Genomic DNA, 17,348 nt, shown 5'->3' on the forward strand with positions numbered 1-17,348 from the left:
TCTCCTTGAGAGCCCCTCTCTTTGTAGTCCCCCTATAGTAGATGCCCCCCCATGTAGTCCCCCTTATAGATGGCCCCTTTGAAGTACCCCTTATAGATGATCCCCTCTGTGTATCCCCTATAGTATACAGCCCCCCCTCTCTGCAGTCTCCCTTATAGAAGCCCCCCTTTGTGTAGTCCCTCTTACAGATGCCCCCTGTGTTGTCCCCCTCTGCCCCCCTTTTAGATGGCCCTGTGTTGTCCCCCTTATAGATGCTAATGTTGCTCCCCTTATTGATGGCCACCTTATGTTGCCGCCCCTCCTTTATAGATGTTCCCCCGTGTTGACCCCCTTATAGATGGCCCCCCTATGTTGTCCCCCCATATAGATGGCCCCTTTGTGTTGTCCCCCTTATGTTGCCCCCCTTATAGATGGCCCCTCTGTGTTGTCCCCCTTATGTTGCCCCCCTTATAGATGGCCCCTCTGTGTTCCTTCCCCCGTGTTGTCCCCTTATACATGCCCCCTTTATGTTGTTCCCCATATAGATGCCCCCTCTTATAGATGGCCCCTCCATGTTGTCCCCCTTATATTGCCCCCCCATTGTAGATGCCCCTCCCAGTGTTGTCCCCCTATACATGCCCCCATTATGTTGCCCCCTCTTGTAGATGCCCCCTTATACATGCCTCCCTGTGTTGTCCTCTTATAGAGGTCCCCCCTGTGTTGTCCCCCTTATAGATGCCCCCCTCTGTGTTGCCCCCCCTCTTGTTGTCCCCTTATGTTGCCCCCTCTTGTAGATGCCCCCTCGCTGGCGGGTCGGGTTGCAGGGGCGACCGCTGCGACCGCCGTAGCTACGCCACAGCTTTTAAACATACTGACAATATTTGCTTGCATCCTATTACAATGGGGCTAAGCCGTAGTACTGCTGTCAACCTGTGAACATTTGTGATGCTACTGTAATTTCTACTATACACAGATCATAACTATAAAGGGGCTTTCCAGATCCTGAAAAAAAAATGACAGAAAAAAAAGAGGTTCTACTCACTTGCCCTGATCCCCCACAGCTGCTGTTCTGACATCTTCCTGTCTCCACCATTCAGCAATTCTTCCTGGTTCCTGTAACACTTTGACCTCTCAGACACTGGCTGAAGTGAATCACAGCTGTGGCCAGTGATCGGCCTAATGTCCACTTCCTGCTGGGTCAGCATGTCACAGAAACTTAGAAGCAGCTGCAAGGAATCTGTATAGGCGAGAATGACTTTGTTTTCATTATCATACTCATTCTGTTTGAACTTTTTTAAGGATAACTCCTTAATATTATGGTATATTCTCCCCTATAGCTGTGACCCATGGGATGTCAACCCATTGATGTCTATATGCATATGCATACAGTCTGTAGAAATGTGAATGGGTTTGTGAAAAATACCGACAGCATATGGATTACAATCTGTAAGTCCCTATTTGCAGAATGGTTGCCTGGCAGTAAGCTGGAGACATCATTTTTACGGATACATTGGGGACGTTTTTTGCGGAAAGCCTGCAGACAATGAACCTGGTTCCTGATTCTAGGGTAGGCCTCCCTGGATCAGATTTGTTTTTCTATCACATCCCACAGATGATCGTTTCGATTCAGATGTGGGGAATATGGAGATCTAGTTAATACTTGATCTGTTTCTTATGATCCTTCCTTACCTATAATTCTCAATCCCCTAGAAAAATTACACAGTGGTTCTTCCAGCCCTGTAGCTACTTGATGAATCTGCCACCAGTTACTCATCTCTATTAAAGGACTATACCTGTACCCCCACCTATAAGCAGTGCCACAGATACACGACCAGACCAAGAGCACCAAGATCAGAAGAGATAATCCCCTTACAAAAGGGATACTTTTATTTAAATGTTCCTGAAATTACGTGTGAAAGGGTAATTCATTCTTCCCTTGTAATTAGTGATGAGCAAGTAGTAAAATGCTCGGGTGCTCGTTACTCGAGACGAATATCTCCGAATGCTCGAGTGCTCGTTTTGAGTAACGAACCCCATTGAAGTCAATGGGAGACTTGAGCATTTTTGCAGGGGACCCCAGTTCGTTAGGGGGAAGGTCGTGTGAAAACCTGTCAACCTCAGAAAATGATGGAAACACAACGGAAATGGACAGGAAACAGCAGGGGCAGCATGTATGCATGCCTCTGAGGTTGCCTAATGGCACCATTATGCCTAATTCTGTGCAACAGCCTGGTTAAAACAGAAGTAGGCATATGGACCAGCCAAAAACTCAGCCTGATACAGCATGGTAGTGAGAACACAGGGAACCATTGAAACAGAGGTAGCATATCATGAACCAGCCAAAAATTCAACCTGACACAGCATGGCGGTGAGGACAGAGTGAACAAGGTAGAAGAGGTAGCCATTGAGCCTTCCAAAAATTATACCAGACCTATCATGGCAGTGAGCACACAGAGAACCATTAAAAGTGAGTGAGGAAGCAAGTGAGCCTGCCAAAAATTAAGGCAGACACAGCATGACATTGAGCACACAGAGAACCATTAAAAGTGAGTGAGGAAGCAAGTGAGCCTCCCCAAAATTAGGCCAGACACTGCATGGCATTGAGCACACAGAGAACTCCCGGGAGCAGCAGTAGCCAACATGGATGCCAGTGAAGGCCCAGCAGTAGTCAAAATGGATGCCAGTTAAGGCCCAGCAGTAGCCAACATGGAGGCAAGGGCAGGCACAGCAGTAGTCAACATGGATGCCAGTAAAGGCCCCGCAGTAGACAACATGGATGCCAGTTAAGGCCCAGCAGTAACCAACATGGAGGCAAGGGCAGGCACAGCAGTAGTCAGCAGTAGTCAACATGGATGCCAGTTAAGGCCCAGCAGTAGTCAACATGGATGCCAGTAACGGCCCAGCCAGTGGCGTAGCTACTATGAAGACAGGGAAGGCGACTGCTATGGGGCCCCTGCAGGAAGGGGGCCCGAGGAAGCCTGCCCTGCCTTCATGGTAGGTACCCTGCTCCCCCAGGGGTCCAGAGAGGAAGAGGGACCCCCACTGCACTGTTCAGCCCACTCACTGTAGTGCCGGGTGAGCGGGCTGAACAGAGGAGCAGGACCTGCCAGACGGCACAGGAGAGGGATGAAGGACCTTTGGGTCACATGACCCAAAGGTCCTCAATACTTCTATGTGAAGATCAGATCAGGAGGAGGGGGAAGCCTAAGAGCTGTAAGTGCTGTTTATATGTGTCAGAGAGTGTATATATGTATCTGTGGGTATATGTATATATCAGTGTGTGTATATATGTATCTGTGTATATATTTATATGTCAGTATGTGTATGTATCTGTGGCTATATGTGTGTGTGTGTGTATGTCAGCAATGTCTGTAGCACTGGTGTATATGTGTGTGTGTATGTCAGCAATGTCTGTAACACTGGTGTATATGTGTGTGTGTGTTTGTGTATGTCAGTAGTGTCTCAAGTGATTGACAGGTTTGCTCCCAAAGATGTTCTGCAGCAGCTTCTATTAATGCTGGGCTCTAATAAAAGAACCCACCACTAATATCTGCTGCATTTTCTTTTATTTCTGGTTGAGTATTTCTTATCACACTGAGATGATTTTCCTGTGTACAGTCTATTCATGGTGTATACATCAGCACTAGTGTAATTACATTACAGCGTATATATGTGTGTATGTCAGTGGCGTATCTGTATATACGTTAATGGTGCCTCTGTGTGTGTATATGTGCGTCATTGTCTGTGTTTGGCGGGGGGGGGGGGGGGCGTACAGGATTCATGGGGCCCCATACAGTTTTTTGCTATGGGGCCCCATGAATCCTAGCTACGCCCCTGGGCCCAGCAGTAGTCAACATGGATGCCAGTGAAGGCCCAGCAGTAGCCAAAATGGAGGCAAGGGCAGGCACACCAGTAGTCAACATGGATGCCAGTAAAGGCCCAGCAGTGGCAAACATGGAGGCAAGGGCAGGCACAGAAGTAGTCAACATGGATGTCCATTAATGCTCTGGTCAATCCTGCCTTAAAAACGGGTACAACATTGAAAAAAGGTAGAAGGTACTGGTGAAAGAATGGCATAGGACACCCGTAAGATAAGATGACATCCACAGATAATATGGTTTGAAATGGACAAGACAAGGAAGGTAAGGGCAGTCACTGCAGTAGTCAACATGGATGCCAGTAAAGGCCCAGCAGTAGTCAACATGGATGCCAGTGAAGGACCAGCAGTAGCCAACATGGAGGCAAGGGCAGGCACAGCAGTAGTCAACATGGATGCCAGTAAAGGCCCAGCAGTAGTCAACATGGATGCCAGTTAAGGCCCAGCAGTAGCCAACATGGAGGCAAGGGCAGTCACTGCAGTAGTCAACATGGATGCCAGTAAAGGCCCAGCAGTAGTCAACATGGATGCCAGTGAAGGCCCAGCAGTAGCCAACATGGAGGCAAGGGCAGGCACACCAGTAGTCAACATGGATGCCAGTAAAGGCCCAGCAGTAGTCAACATGGATGTCCATTACTGCTCTGGTCAATCCTGCCTTAAAAACGGCTACAACATCGAAAAAAGGTTGAAGGTAAAAGAATGGCAGAGGACACCCGTAAGATAAGATGACATCCACAGATAGTATGGTTCGAAATGGAGAAGACAAGGAAGGTAAATTGAATTTGACTATGAATTTGACTGTAGCAGTTGGGGTAACATTCCCTGCATCATGTGACTCCCCACTTCTCCCCCCCCTGTTGTTTTGCGTTTGAATTTGACTGCAGCAGTTGGGGTTAGTTGAACTGGTTGATTTGTGGAAATGCGCACAGATGCGGTGCACCTTGGGGTAAGTTTTAAGGAACGTGGGCCAGACATGGTACATGTGTGAGGCTGCCGAATTTCAGAGCCGCCACCAGGTTCCGCCCCTTGTCACACACAACCAAGTTCACTGCTAATTACAGACGAACCTGTCTAGGCCAGCTAACTGGCTAGGCCAGCTGTCAGTCACCATCAAGGGTACACCTGATGCCTCTCGACCGGGGGTGGTGAGGCCCCGGCCACGGCTAGACCAAAAAAAATAAAATAAAACAGCTGGCTGGTTGGCGGGGGCGCGATCGGTGGGCCCCCGGCAACCAGTCCCGCTCCTCCACAGACGTTGTGTGTCGTCAGAGCATGGCAGTGAGGACACAGGGAACCATTAGAAGTGACTGAGGAAGCAATTGAGCCTCCCAATAATTAGGCCAGACCCTGCATGGCAGAAGAAGACTTGGCTGTTGGCTGAGAATTGAAGGAAGAGGAGGAAGAGGAGGAGGAGGAGAGGAGATACCAAGAATCTTCATGTTGAGCTGCTTTCCCCGGGTGGACAGTTGAATTCAGGTGAAATCCAGGCTTTGTTCATTTTTATAAACGTCAGCCTGTCAGCGCTGTCAGTGGACAGTCAGGTGCACTTATCAGTGATGATGGCACCAACTGCACTGAAGACCCGCTCTGACAACACGCTAGCGGCAGGGCAGGCCAGCACCTCCAAGGTGTAAAGCGCCAGTTCGGGCCACGTATCCAGCTTTGAAACCCAGTAGTTGTAGGTAGCAGAGTGATCGGGAAGGATGTTGGTATGGTCAGCAAGGTACTCCCTCACCATCTTCCTGAAGGCTTCCCCCCTACTCTGTCTAGACTGGGGACGGTTGACATAGTCTTGCTGGGGTGCCATGATACTGTCAAAGGCCTTGGAGAGTGTTCTCCTTCTCCTTGACAAGCTGCCTGCTCCACCGCTCCTCTCCCCCGCTCTTTGGCCCACAGAACTACGTCCTCTGGCGCTAGTGGTGTCAGATGGGAAGTACATTTTCAGCTTCTGCACCAGGGCCTGTTGATATTGATTCACTCTCATACTGTGTTCCTCAGCAGGAATGAGAGTGGAAAAGTTTTGTTTGTACCGAGGGTCCAGGAGGGTGAACACCCAGTAATCTGTGTTGTCAAAGAAATTTTTAACCTGAGGGTCACGGCAAAGACAGCCTAACATAAAATCAGCCATGTGCGCCAGGGTCCCTACACGCAAGAACTCCCTCTCCTCACTAGCCTCAATTTCCTCCTCCTGCTCCACCACCAAATCCTCCTCTTCAGGCCATACACGCTCAACAACTAAGGATTGAGCATGGGTACCCCCTTCAGTGGCAGCAGCAGTCTGCTCCTCTTCCTCCTCTTCTTCATCCTCCTCATCCTCTACTCCGTGGTGAGAAACTGACGTCAGGGACAGGGCAGGGTTATCTAGCAGCGGCTGTTCTTCACCCGTCTCCTGAGACGAAGGCAAAGTGTCAGACTTCAGGCTGAGCAGGGAGGATTTAAGCAGACACAGCAGCGGCAAGGCGAGGCTGATGATGGCGGCTTTGCCGCTGACCATCTGTGTTGACTCCTCAAAGGGGCCCAGTACCTGACAGATAGAAGACATCCACGTCCACTCCTCATTGTAGATTTGAGGTAGCTGACTGACCTGACTACCGCTTCGCACCGAGGTTGACATCTGACATTCCACAATGGCTCTGCATTGCTGGTAAACCCTGGCTACCATCTAGAAGGTGTCATCCTTGACCTTACCCCTGTGGTTCACCTTTTTATGGACACTGCACAGTATGGAACTTTGATAGGCCTTGTGTATGAAATACAGAGATCAGGAAAAATACTTGTAGTACCCACTGGTTTTGTGGGGCTGTACGGTACAATCTGGTAGTGGCTGGACCTAGACACACGCTGGGATACCCCCTTACAATGAGCAGTGAAGTTTTATGCAGGTATACTACAAATCCCAGCAATACAGTGTAGTACCCACTAGTTTAGGGGGGGCTGTATGGTACAATCTGGTAGTGGCTGGACCTAGACACACGCTGGGATACCCCCTTACAATGAGCAGTGAAGTTTTATGCAGGTGTACTACAGATCCCAGCAATACAGTGTAGCACCCACTAGTTTAGGGGGGGCTGTACGGTACAATCTGGTAGTGGCTGGACCCAGGCCTGTATTTAGAGTTCATGCTGCCCTAGGCACTTTGCATGCTGAGGCGCCCCCCTGGCACTGGCAGGTTATATACATGATATATACTCTGGCACTTGGGTGCCGCTCTGCTTGATGCCCGCTATTCTCATCAAACAGATGTGATGGAGGAAGGAAGGAGGCCGAGGATGTCTTAGTTTGGGGACTGCTTCTGTCCAGTGTGGGACTGGGGTACCTGGGGCCCACCAGAGGAAATGATCCTTGGGGCCCACCAATATAGAACCAGTGAGACACGACACGTTGACCCCGCTCCTTTCCTGGTTTCATCTGTATCTGTGACAAATCCCTTTTTCAGTCGAACTAAAACTCTCAGAACCCTCTCTATTTATACAGCTCTCAGGGTATGCTGGGAATTGTAGTCTCTGAGAGGACAACCCTATAATAAATCACTGTGTGCAGAGGCTCCTGGTGGCTGCAATCTGTGGGTGACAACCATCAGCCCTGAAGGTCCAGCAATACATCTGTCTACACTGTACTACAACTGTCAGCATATCCTAAGGGCTGCAGACTGTCAGTACATGCTGGGAGTTGTAGTTGGGTCCTATACACTGGATGCTTTGTGGCATATAAGAATACTTAGATCTGTGGTGGCTCAGTGTAGGGAAGTGACCCCAGAACATCACTAATAGGAGATAGGGGTAGATGGTTTTGTTCTATCCCCTATTAGTGATGTTCTGGGGTCACTTCCCTACACTGAGCCCCCACAGATCTATGTATTCTGATCTCCCACAAAGCATCCAGTGTATAGGACCCAACTGCAACAGCTGCAGGCACTATAACTCCCAGCATATCCTGAGGGCTGCAGACTGTTCTGGGAGTTGTAGTGCCTGCAGCTGTTGTAGTTGGGTCATGGAGGCGTTGTGAGAGATCAGAATACATAGATCTGTGGGGGCTCAGTGCAGGGAAATGACCCCAGAACATCATTAATAGGGGATAAAGGGGAGATGTTTTTGTTCTATCCCCTATTAGTGATGTTCTGGGGTCACTTCCATACACTGAGCCCCCACAGATCTATGTATTCTGATCTCCCACAAAGCATCCTGTGTATAGGACCCAACTACAACAGCTGCAGGCACTACAACTCCCAGCATGTACTGACAGTCTGCAGCCCTCAGGATATGCTGGGAGTTGTAGTGCCTGCAGCTGTTGTAGTTGGGTCCTAGTTTAAAAGTTTGCGCTAGTGTACTGTAGTGACCGCAGGGCTGTCAGTACACTACTGCAAACAATACACTGACCCAATGGTACACAGGCTCTGCACACAATAGAAGTGATTACAGTGCAGTTACTAATGACTCACAGGTGACGTCTTCTCCGATTGCCGTTGTTCACTTTTTTGCTTTCCTCTCCATCTGGCGCAGCCATCATGAAAACTTCTCCGACCAAAACTCGTCTGAAGGCGGGCAGCTGGGGTGAGGGGGAGCAGCTAGGGTGGCTTGGAGAAGATGGGGCAGCTGGGGTGGCAGGGGGAGCAGAAGGGGGGACAGGCGGAGGAGAAGGGGGCAGGAGAAGATGGGGTGATAGGCAGGGCGAGAAGCTGGGGGGAAGGCAGAGCAGCTGGGGGGCAAGGGAGAAGCTGGGGTGGCAGGGGGAGCAGCAGTGGGGACAGGCGGAGGAGCAGATGGGGGCAGGGGGAGAAGATGGGGTGACAGGCAGGGGGAGAAGCTGGGGGCGGGGAGAGCAGCTGGGGGGTGCAGGAGAACAGGCTGGGGGGGTGCAGGAGGAAAGGCTGGGGGTGCAGGAGGAGAGGCTGGGGGGTGCTGGGGGAGAGGCTGGGGGGGATGCTGGGGGAGATGCTGGGGGGATGCGGGGGGAGAGGCTGGGGGAGAGGCTGGGGAGATGCTGGGGGAGAGGCTGGGGAGATGCGGGGGGAGAGGCTGGGGGAGAGGCTGGGGAGATGCTGGGGGATGAGGCTGGGGAGATGCGGGGGGAGAGGCTGGGGGAGAGGCTGGGGAGATGCTGGGGGATGCTGGGGGAGAGGCTGAGGAGAGGCTGGGGGAGAGGCTGTGGAGAGGCTGGGGGAGAGGCTGGGGCGATGCTGGGGAGATGCGGGGGGAGAGGCTGGGGGATGCTGGGGGAGAGGCTGGGGAGATGCTGGGGGAGAGGCTGGGGAGATGCTGGGGGGATGCTGGGGGAGAGGCAGGGGAGAGGCTGGGGGAGAGGCTGTGGGAGAGGCTGGGGGGATGCTGGGGGAGATGCTGGGGAGAGGCTGGGGAGATGCTGGGAAGAGGCTGGGGAGATGCGGGGGGAGAGGCTGGGGGAGATGCTGGGGAGATGCTAGGGGGATGCTGGGGGAGAGGCTGGGGAGATGCTGGGGGAGAGGCTGGGGAGATGCTGGGGAGATGCGGGGGGAGAGGCTGGGGGAGATGCAGGGGGAGATGCTGGGGGGATGCTGGGGAGATGCGGGGGAGATGCGGGGGGAGAGGCTGGGGGAGATGCGGGGGGAGAGGCTGGGGGAGATGCTGGGGAGATGCTAGGGGGATGCTGGGGGAGAGGCTGGGGAGATGCTGGGGGGATGCTGGGGAGATGCGGGGGGAGAGGCTAGGGGAGATGCGGGGGGAGAAGCTGGGGGAGATGCGGGGGGAGAGGCTGGGGGAGATGCGGGGGGAGAGGCTGGGGGAGATGCTGGGGAGATTCTGGGGGGATGCTGGGGGAGAGGCTGGGGAGATGCTGGGGGAGAGGCTGGGGAGATGCTGGGGAGATGCGGGGGGAGAGGCTGGGGGAGATGCGGGGGGAGATGCTGGGGGGATGCTGGGGAGATGCGGGGGAGATGCGGGGGGAGAGGCTGGGGGAGATGCGGGGGGAGAGGCTGGGGGAGATGCTGGGGAGATGCTAGGGGGATGCTGGGGGAGAGGCTGGGGGAGAGGCTGGGGAGATGCTGGGGGGATGCTGGGGAGATGCGGGGGGAGAGGCTGGGGGAGATGCAGGGGGAGAAGCTGGGGGGATGCTGGGGAGATGCGGGGGAGATGCGGGGGGAGAGGCTGGGGGAGATGCGGGGGGAGAGGCTGGGGGAGATGCTGGGGAGATTCTGGGGGGATGCTGGGGGAGAGGCTGGGGAGATGCTGGGGGAGAGGCTGGGGAGATGCTGGGGGATGCTGGGGAGATGCGGGGGGAGAGGCTGGGGGAGATGCGGGGGGAGAGGCTGGGGATATGCTGGGGGGGAGATGCGGGGGGAGAGGCTGGGGGGAGAGGCTGGGGGAGAGGCTGGGGAGATGCGGGGGAGGATGATGGGGAGATGCGGGGGGAGATGCTGGGGGAGAGGCTAGGGAGATGCTGGGGGGATGCTGGGGAGATGCGGGGGGAGAGGCTGGGGGAGATGCGGGGGGAGAGGCTGGGGGGATGCTGTGGAGATGCTGGAGGGATGCTGGGGGAGAGGCTGGGGAGATGCGGGGGGAGAGGCTGGGGAGATGCTGGGGGGGAGGCTGGGGAGATGCTGGGGGAGAGGCTAGGGAGATGCTGGGGGAGAGGCTGGGGAGATGCGGGGGGGAGAGGCTGGGGGAGATGCGGGGGGAGAGGCTGGGGGGATGCTGGGGAGATGCGGGGGGAGATGCTGGGGGAAGAGGGAGCGGCTGGGGAGCAGAGGGAGGTAGGCCGGGTCCGGGTCCAGTGAGCTTCCGGCGGGCGCACACTGCCTCTATCACAGGCCGGAAGCTCACAGCTGCAGCGAAGTGCACGAACTTCTCTCCTGTTCGGCGCGATGACGTCACGTGCGTCACTGCCGAGAAGGACCGCGGGGCTGCAGCTGTGAGCTTCCGGCCTGTGAGAGGCAGTGTGTGCCCGCTGGAAGCTCACTGAAAGCTGCACACCCCCCCCCCCCCCCTCCGGGCAGCGGAGTAGGCACCAAAAAATTGTTCCCTGCGGGTGCCGTCCCCCGCAGGGCGCCGCCCTAGGCCCCGGACCACGGGTGCCTAGTGGCAAAAATGGCCCTGGCTGGACCTAGACACACGCTGTGATACCCCCTTACAATGAGCAGTGAAGTTTTATGCAGATGTACTACAAATCCCAGCAATACAGTGTAGTACCCACTAGTTTAGGGGTTCTGTACGGTACAATCTGGTAGTGGCTGGACTTAGATAGACACTCTGTGATACCCCCTTACAATTAGCAGTAAAGTTTTATGCAGGTGTACTACAAATCCCAGCAATACAATGTAGTACCCACTAGTTTGGGCGGGGGGGGGAGGCTGTACGGTACAATCTGGTAGTGGCTGGACCTAGACACACTCTCTGACACTCCCGTCCAATGAGCAGTGAAGTTCTATGCAGGTGTACTACAAACCCCAGCAATCCAATGTAGTACAGCAGCACCACCCAAAATCAAAAAGAGTACACTGAGCACTTCTTAGGGGTCTGTATGCAACACCTAATGTCCTTTTTCTGCCCGCAGCCGTTCACCACAGTGTGCTGGTTAAATCGTGGTAGCAGCACTGCAAGTCCCAGCCAGCAGTCTGTAGTGATGCTATTAAAAAACAATTTGAAGCCCTGAAAAGGGCTGTTTGTTTGTATTGCTAGTATTCTCTGCCTACTGGAACGCTAAATCCTACACTAACACTCTCCCTGACCAGCAGCAGCTCTGTCCCTGATCTCTCACAGCATGCGTCTGAAGCGAGCACTGCCGGCTGTGTGTTTTATATGGCATGGTCATCTGATCTGGCCAACCAATCGCTGCTATCGACATGTATGGGTACCACATCATCACAGGATGTACCAAAGGGTCTCCTGCATGTTTATTGGCTGAGAAATGGCGCCCAAACTTACAGGAAACGGATGATGAGATTTTCTCAAGTATCGCGAGATGCTCGACCGAGTAACGAGTACCATTGAGTACCCTAAAGCTCGATCGAGTACCAAGCTCAGACGAGCATGCTCGCTCATCACTAATTGTAATCATTCATAAGTGGACATGACAGATCCTGTCTACCAATGGTTGATGCCTTTTGGAGAACACCTGTGAGAAAGAGCTCAGCAGAGCTTTAAACATGTCTAATGGGAACACAACATATGTTTTACGCTATTTAATGTGATGTAGTCTTATTGCCAGAGTTCTTAAAGATTAGACTTCTTTATCCAAGTTATTCCCCTTTATTATTTAATATAAGAGCTGAAATCCTTACAAATTATTATATTTTCTCCATATTATGTAGCATGTAGCGTTAAGGGAACTCCGGGAAAATGTAAAATAAAAACAGGGCAGGGGTGGTAGGAACAAAACAATCAAGTTATACTTACCTACCTGATGCCCCCGCTGCACAGTACCACCATTCACGGCCACCCACCAGTCTCCTGTATCTCTTGTTCCTGTGACAAGGAAAAGAAATGCCCACATAGCCAGACAGTGGCTGTCGCGGGATGCCTCTGTAGTCACTGACAGGTAGTGACGACACAGGAACTGGAAGATATAGGAGACCAAAGGGTGACAGTGAATGTTACCACTGCAGCTGCGGGAGCACAGGGAAGGGTAAGTCACCTCAATATTATCTAATCTATAGGCACAGTCTGGTAGTGAAGCCCACCCCAGCTGCAAGCTACAGCAAGCAGTAGTACTGTTTCTACAAAAAAAAGAGCAGATCTTCAATTCTAATCTCATACAATCTTTTTATCTCAACCTTAAAAAACAATATAAACCCAAAGAGCCACTACACTATATATCCTCCAATAACTCAAAGACAAGAAGAAAGGGGTGCAGAAAGTGATAGGGGCTGGGGTTGGTGAAGAGATTTTGAACACTATCTCCCCCAGGTTCTTTTTATGTCAAAATCTGAAACCTCTATAGGACCGCAGGGGTGGAGCTGTCTGTTATTGGTCACTTTTTACCAAGAGGGCCATGTTGTAATTGTATCAAAAGTAGTATTTGTAAGTTGCTTTTTGGGTCCATATTTTTCTAGAGTTCAATAATATTTGACAAAAGTGACAAGATAGACAGGTGGTTTATAAAGATATGATGAGTGTCAGAACAATCAATGTAATAGCCATAGAAAGCAGGATAGTGCAGAGAGGGGCCCTCCATCCCACCGCCCTGCTGCACATAACATCAGTCTTTATGGTTTTGTAGTATTGTCCTTTTGCATAGGACAGGCCGGATCCAGCTTCACAAATCTCTTTAGTGGTGCAGCCGTGTAAGCTCTCTGTGACTGTGGAAATATCTATAATAAGTAAAAGAAAAAAATTCATTGAAGGATGAGTATCTTACACTGATCCTAAGTTACATCCTGTATTCTGCAGCTGAGGATAGAAAGGTGTATAATTATTATTATAGGTACATAAGAAAAAAATCCAAAAATTAATTTGCATTTTATTACATGAAATAAGTGTTTGATACAATAGAAAACCATAACTTAGTACAGAAACCTTTGTTTGCAGTTACAGAGGTCAGACATTTCCTGTAGAGATGAGCGAACCTGGAGCATGCTCAACTCCATCCGAACCCGAACCTTCGGCATTTGATTAGCGGTGGCTGCTGAACTTGGATAAAGCCCTAAGGCTATGTGGAAAACATGGATATAGTCATTGGCTGTATCCATGTTTTCCAGACAACCTTAGAGCTTTATCCAAGTTCAGCAGCCCCCGCTAATCAAATGCCGAAAGTTCGGGTTTGGATGGACTCGAACCTGAACCCGGTTCGCTCATCTCTAATTTCCTGTAGTTCTTGACCAAGTTTGCAGACACTGCAGCAGGGATTGTGTCCCCCTCGTCCATACAGATCTTCTCCAGATCTTTCAGGTTTCAGGGCTGTCGCTGGTTAACATTGAGTTACAGCATCCTCCAAAGATTTTCTATTGGGTTCAGGTCTGGACACTGGCTTAGCCACTCCATGACCTTGAAATGCTTCTTACAGAGCTGCTCCTTAGTTGTGGCTGTGTCTTTCGGGTCATTGATGGATGGCTCAGCCTTAACCCATCTTCAATGCTTCCATTGAGGGAAAGAGATTGTTTGCCAAAATCTTGTGATACGTGGTCCTATCCATCCTCCCTTTAATACAGTGCAGTAATCCTGTCCTTTTTGCAATAAAGCACCCCCAAAGTATGATGTGTCCACCTCCCTGCTTCACGGCTGGGACTGTCTTCTTGAGGTTGTACTCATCTCTCTTCTTGCGGGGGAGATGCGGGGGAGATGCGGGGGGAGAGGCTGGGAGAGAGGCTGGGGGAGATGCGGGGAGAGAGGCTGGGGGAGATGCTGGGGAGATGTTAGGGGGATGCTGGGGGAGAGGCTGGGGAGATGCTGGGGGGATGCTGGGGAGATGCGGGGGGAGAGGCTGGGGGAGATGCGGGGGGAGAAGCTGGGGGGATGCTGGGGAGATGCGGGGGAGATGCGGGGGGAGAGGCTGGGGGAGATGCGGGGGGAGAGGCTGTGGAGAGGCTGGGGGAGAGGCTGGGGGGATGCTGGGGAGATGCTGGGGGGATGCTGGGGGAGAGGCTGGGGGAGAGGCAGGGGAGAGGCTGTGGGAGAGGCTGGGGAGATGCTGGGGGAGAGGCTGGGGAGATGCTGGGGAGATGCTGGGGGGATGCTGGGGGAGAGGCTGGGGGTGAGGCTGGGGGAGAGGCTGGGGGAGAGGCTGGGGAGATGCTGGGGGAGAGGCTGGGGAGATGCTGGGGGGATGCTGGGGAGATGCGGGGGGAGAGGCTGGGGGAGATGCGGGGGGAGATGCTGGGGGGATGCTGGGGAGATGCGGGGGGAGAGGCTGGGGGAGAGGCTGGGGGAGATGCTGGGGGAGAGGCTGGGGAGATGCTTGGGGGATGCTGGGGAGATGCGGGGGGAGAGGCTGGGGGAGATGCGGGGGGAGAAGCTGGGGGGATGCTGGGGAGATTCTGGGGGGATGCTGGGGGAGAGGCTGGGGAGATGCTGGGGGAGAGGCTGGGGAGATGCTGGGGGATGCTGGGGAGATGCGGGGGGAGAGGCTGGGGGAGATGCGGGGGAGAGGCTGGGGGGATGCTGGGGGGGAGATGCGGGGGGAGAGGCTGGGGGAGATGCGGGGGAGGATGCTGGGGAGATGCGGGGGGAGATGCTGGGGGAGAGGCTAGGGAGATGCTGGGGGGATGCTGGGGAGATGCGGGGGGAGAGGCTGGGGGAGATGCGGGGGGAGAGGCTGGGGGGATGCTGGGGAGATGCTGGAGGGATGCTGGGGGAGAGGCTGGGGAGATGCGGGGGGAGAGGCTGGGGAGATGCTGGGGGGGAGGCTGGGGAGATGCTGGGGGAGATGCTGGGGGGATGCTGGGGAGATGCGGGGGGAGAGGCTGGGGGGAGAGGCTGGGGGGATGCTGGGGAGATGCGGGGGGAGAGGCTGGGGGATGCTGGGGAGATGCGGGGGGAGAGGCTGGGGGATGCTGGGGAGATGCGGGGGGAGAGGCTGGGGAGATGCGGGGGGAGATGCTGGGGGAAGAGGGAGCGGCTGGGGAGCAGAGGGAGGTAGGCCTGGTCCGGGTCCAGTGAGCTTCCGGCGGGCGCACACTGCCTCTATCACAGGCCGGAAGCTCACAGCTGCAGCGAAGTGCACGAACTTCTCTTCTGTTCGGCGCGATGACGTCACGTGCGTCGCTGCCGAGCTGGAGAGAAGGACCGCGGGGCTGCAGCTGTGAGCTTCCGGCCTGTGAGAGGCAGTGTGTGCCCGCTGGAAGCTCACCGAAAGCTGCACACCCCCCCCCTCCGGGCGGCGGAGTAGGCACCCGTGGACCGGTGCCTACGGCGGCAGGGGAGAATTTTTTTTTTTTTAATTAAAAAAAAAAATTGTTCCCTGCGGGTGCCGTCCCCCGCAGGGCGCCGCCCTAGGCCCCGGACCACGGGTGCCTAGTGGCAAATATGGCCCTGGCTGGACCTAGACACACGCTGTGATACCCCCTTACAATGAGCAGTGAAGTTTTATGCAGGTGTACTACAAATCCCAGCAATACAGTATAGTACCCACTAGTATCGGGGGGGGGGCTGTACGGTACAAACTGGTAGTGGCTGGACTTAGATACACACTCTGTGATACCCCCTCACAATGAGCAGTGAAGTTTTATGCAGATGTACTACAAATCCCAGCAATACAGTGTAGTACCCACTAGTTTAGGGGTTCTGTACGGTACAATCTGGTAGTGGCTGGACTTAGATAGACACTCTGTGATACCCCCTTACAATTAGCAGTGAAGTTTTATGCAGGTGTACTACAAATCCCAGCAATACAGTGTAGTACCCACTAGTTTGGGCGGGGGGGGGGGGGGGCTGTACGGTACAATCTGGTAGTGGCTGGACCTAGACACACTCTCTGACACTCCCGTCCAATGAGCAGTGAAGTTCTATGCAGGTGTACTACAAACCCCAGCAATCCAATGTAGTACAGCAGCACCACCCAAAATCAAAAAGAGTACACTGAGCACTTCTTAGGGGTCTGTATGCAACACCTAATGTCCTTTTTCTGCCCGCAGCCGATCACCACAGTGTGCTGGTTAAATCGTGGTAGCAGCACTGCAAGTCCCAGCCAGCAGTCTGTAGTGATGCTATTAAAAAACAATTTGAACAGTTTGTTTGTATTGCTAGTATTCTCTGCCTACTGGAACGCTAAATCCTACACTGACGCTCTCCCTGACCAGCAGCAGCTCTGTCCCTGATCTCTCACAGCATGCGTCTGAAGCGAGCACTGCCGGCTGTGTGTTTTATATGGCAGGGTCATCTGATCTGGCCAACCAATCGCTGCTATCAACATGTATGGGTACCACATCATCACAGGATGTACCAAAGAGTCTCCTGCATGTTTATTGGCTGAGAAATAGCGCCCAAACTTACAGGAAACGGATGATGAGATTTTCTCAAGTATCGCGAGATGCTCGACCGAGTAACGAGTACCATTGAGTACCCTAAAGCTCGATCGAGTACCAAGCTCAGACGAGCATGCTCGCTCATCACTAATTGTAATCATTTATAAGTGGACATGACAGATCCTGTCTACCAATGGTTGATGCCTTTTGGAGAACACCTGTGAGAAAGAGCTCAGCAGAGCTTTAAACATGTCTAATGGGAACACAACATATGTTTTACGCTATTTAATGTGATGTAGTCTTATTGCCAGAGTTCTTAAAGATTAGACTTCTTTATCCAAGTTATTCCCCTTTATTATTTAATATAAGAGCTGAAATCCTTACAAATTATTGTATTTTCTCCATATTATGTAGCATGTAGCGTTAAGGGAACTCCGGGAAAATGTAAAATAAAAACAGGGCAGGGGTGGTAGGAACAAAACAATCAAGTTATACTTACCTACCTGATGCCCCCGCTGCACAGTACCACCAGTCTCCTGTATCTCTTGTTCCTGTGACAAGGAAAAGAAATGCCCACATAGCCAGACAGTGGCTGTCGCGGGATGCCTCTGTAGTCACTGACAG

This window comes from Dendropsophus ebraccatus, chromosome 12 (assembly GCF_027789765.1).
Source record: "Dendropsophus ebraccatus isolate aDenEbr1 chromosome 12, aDenEbr1.pat, whole genome shotgun sequence".
Lineage (NCBI taxonomy): Eukaryota > Metazoa > Chordata > Amphibia > Anura > Hylidae > Dendropsophus > Dendropsophus ebraccatus.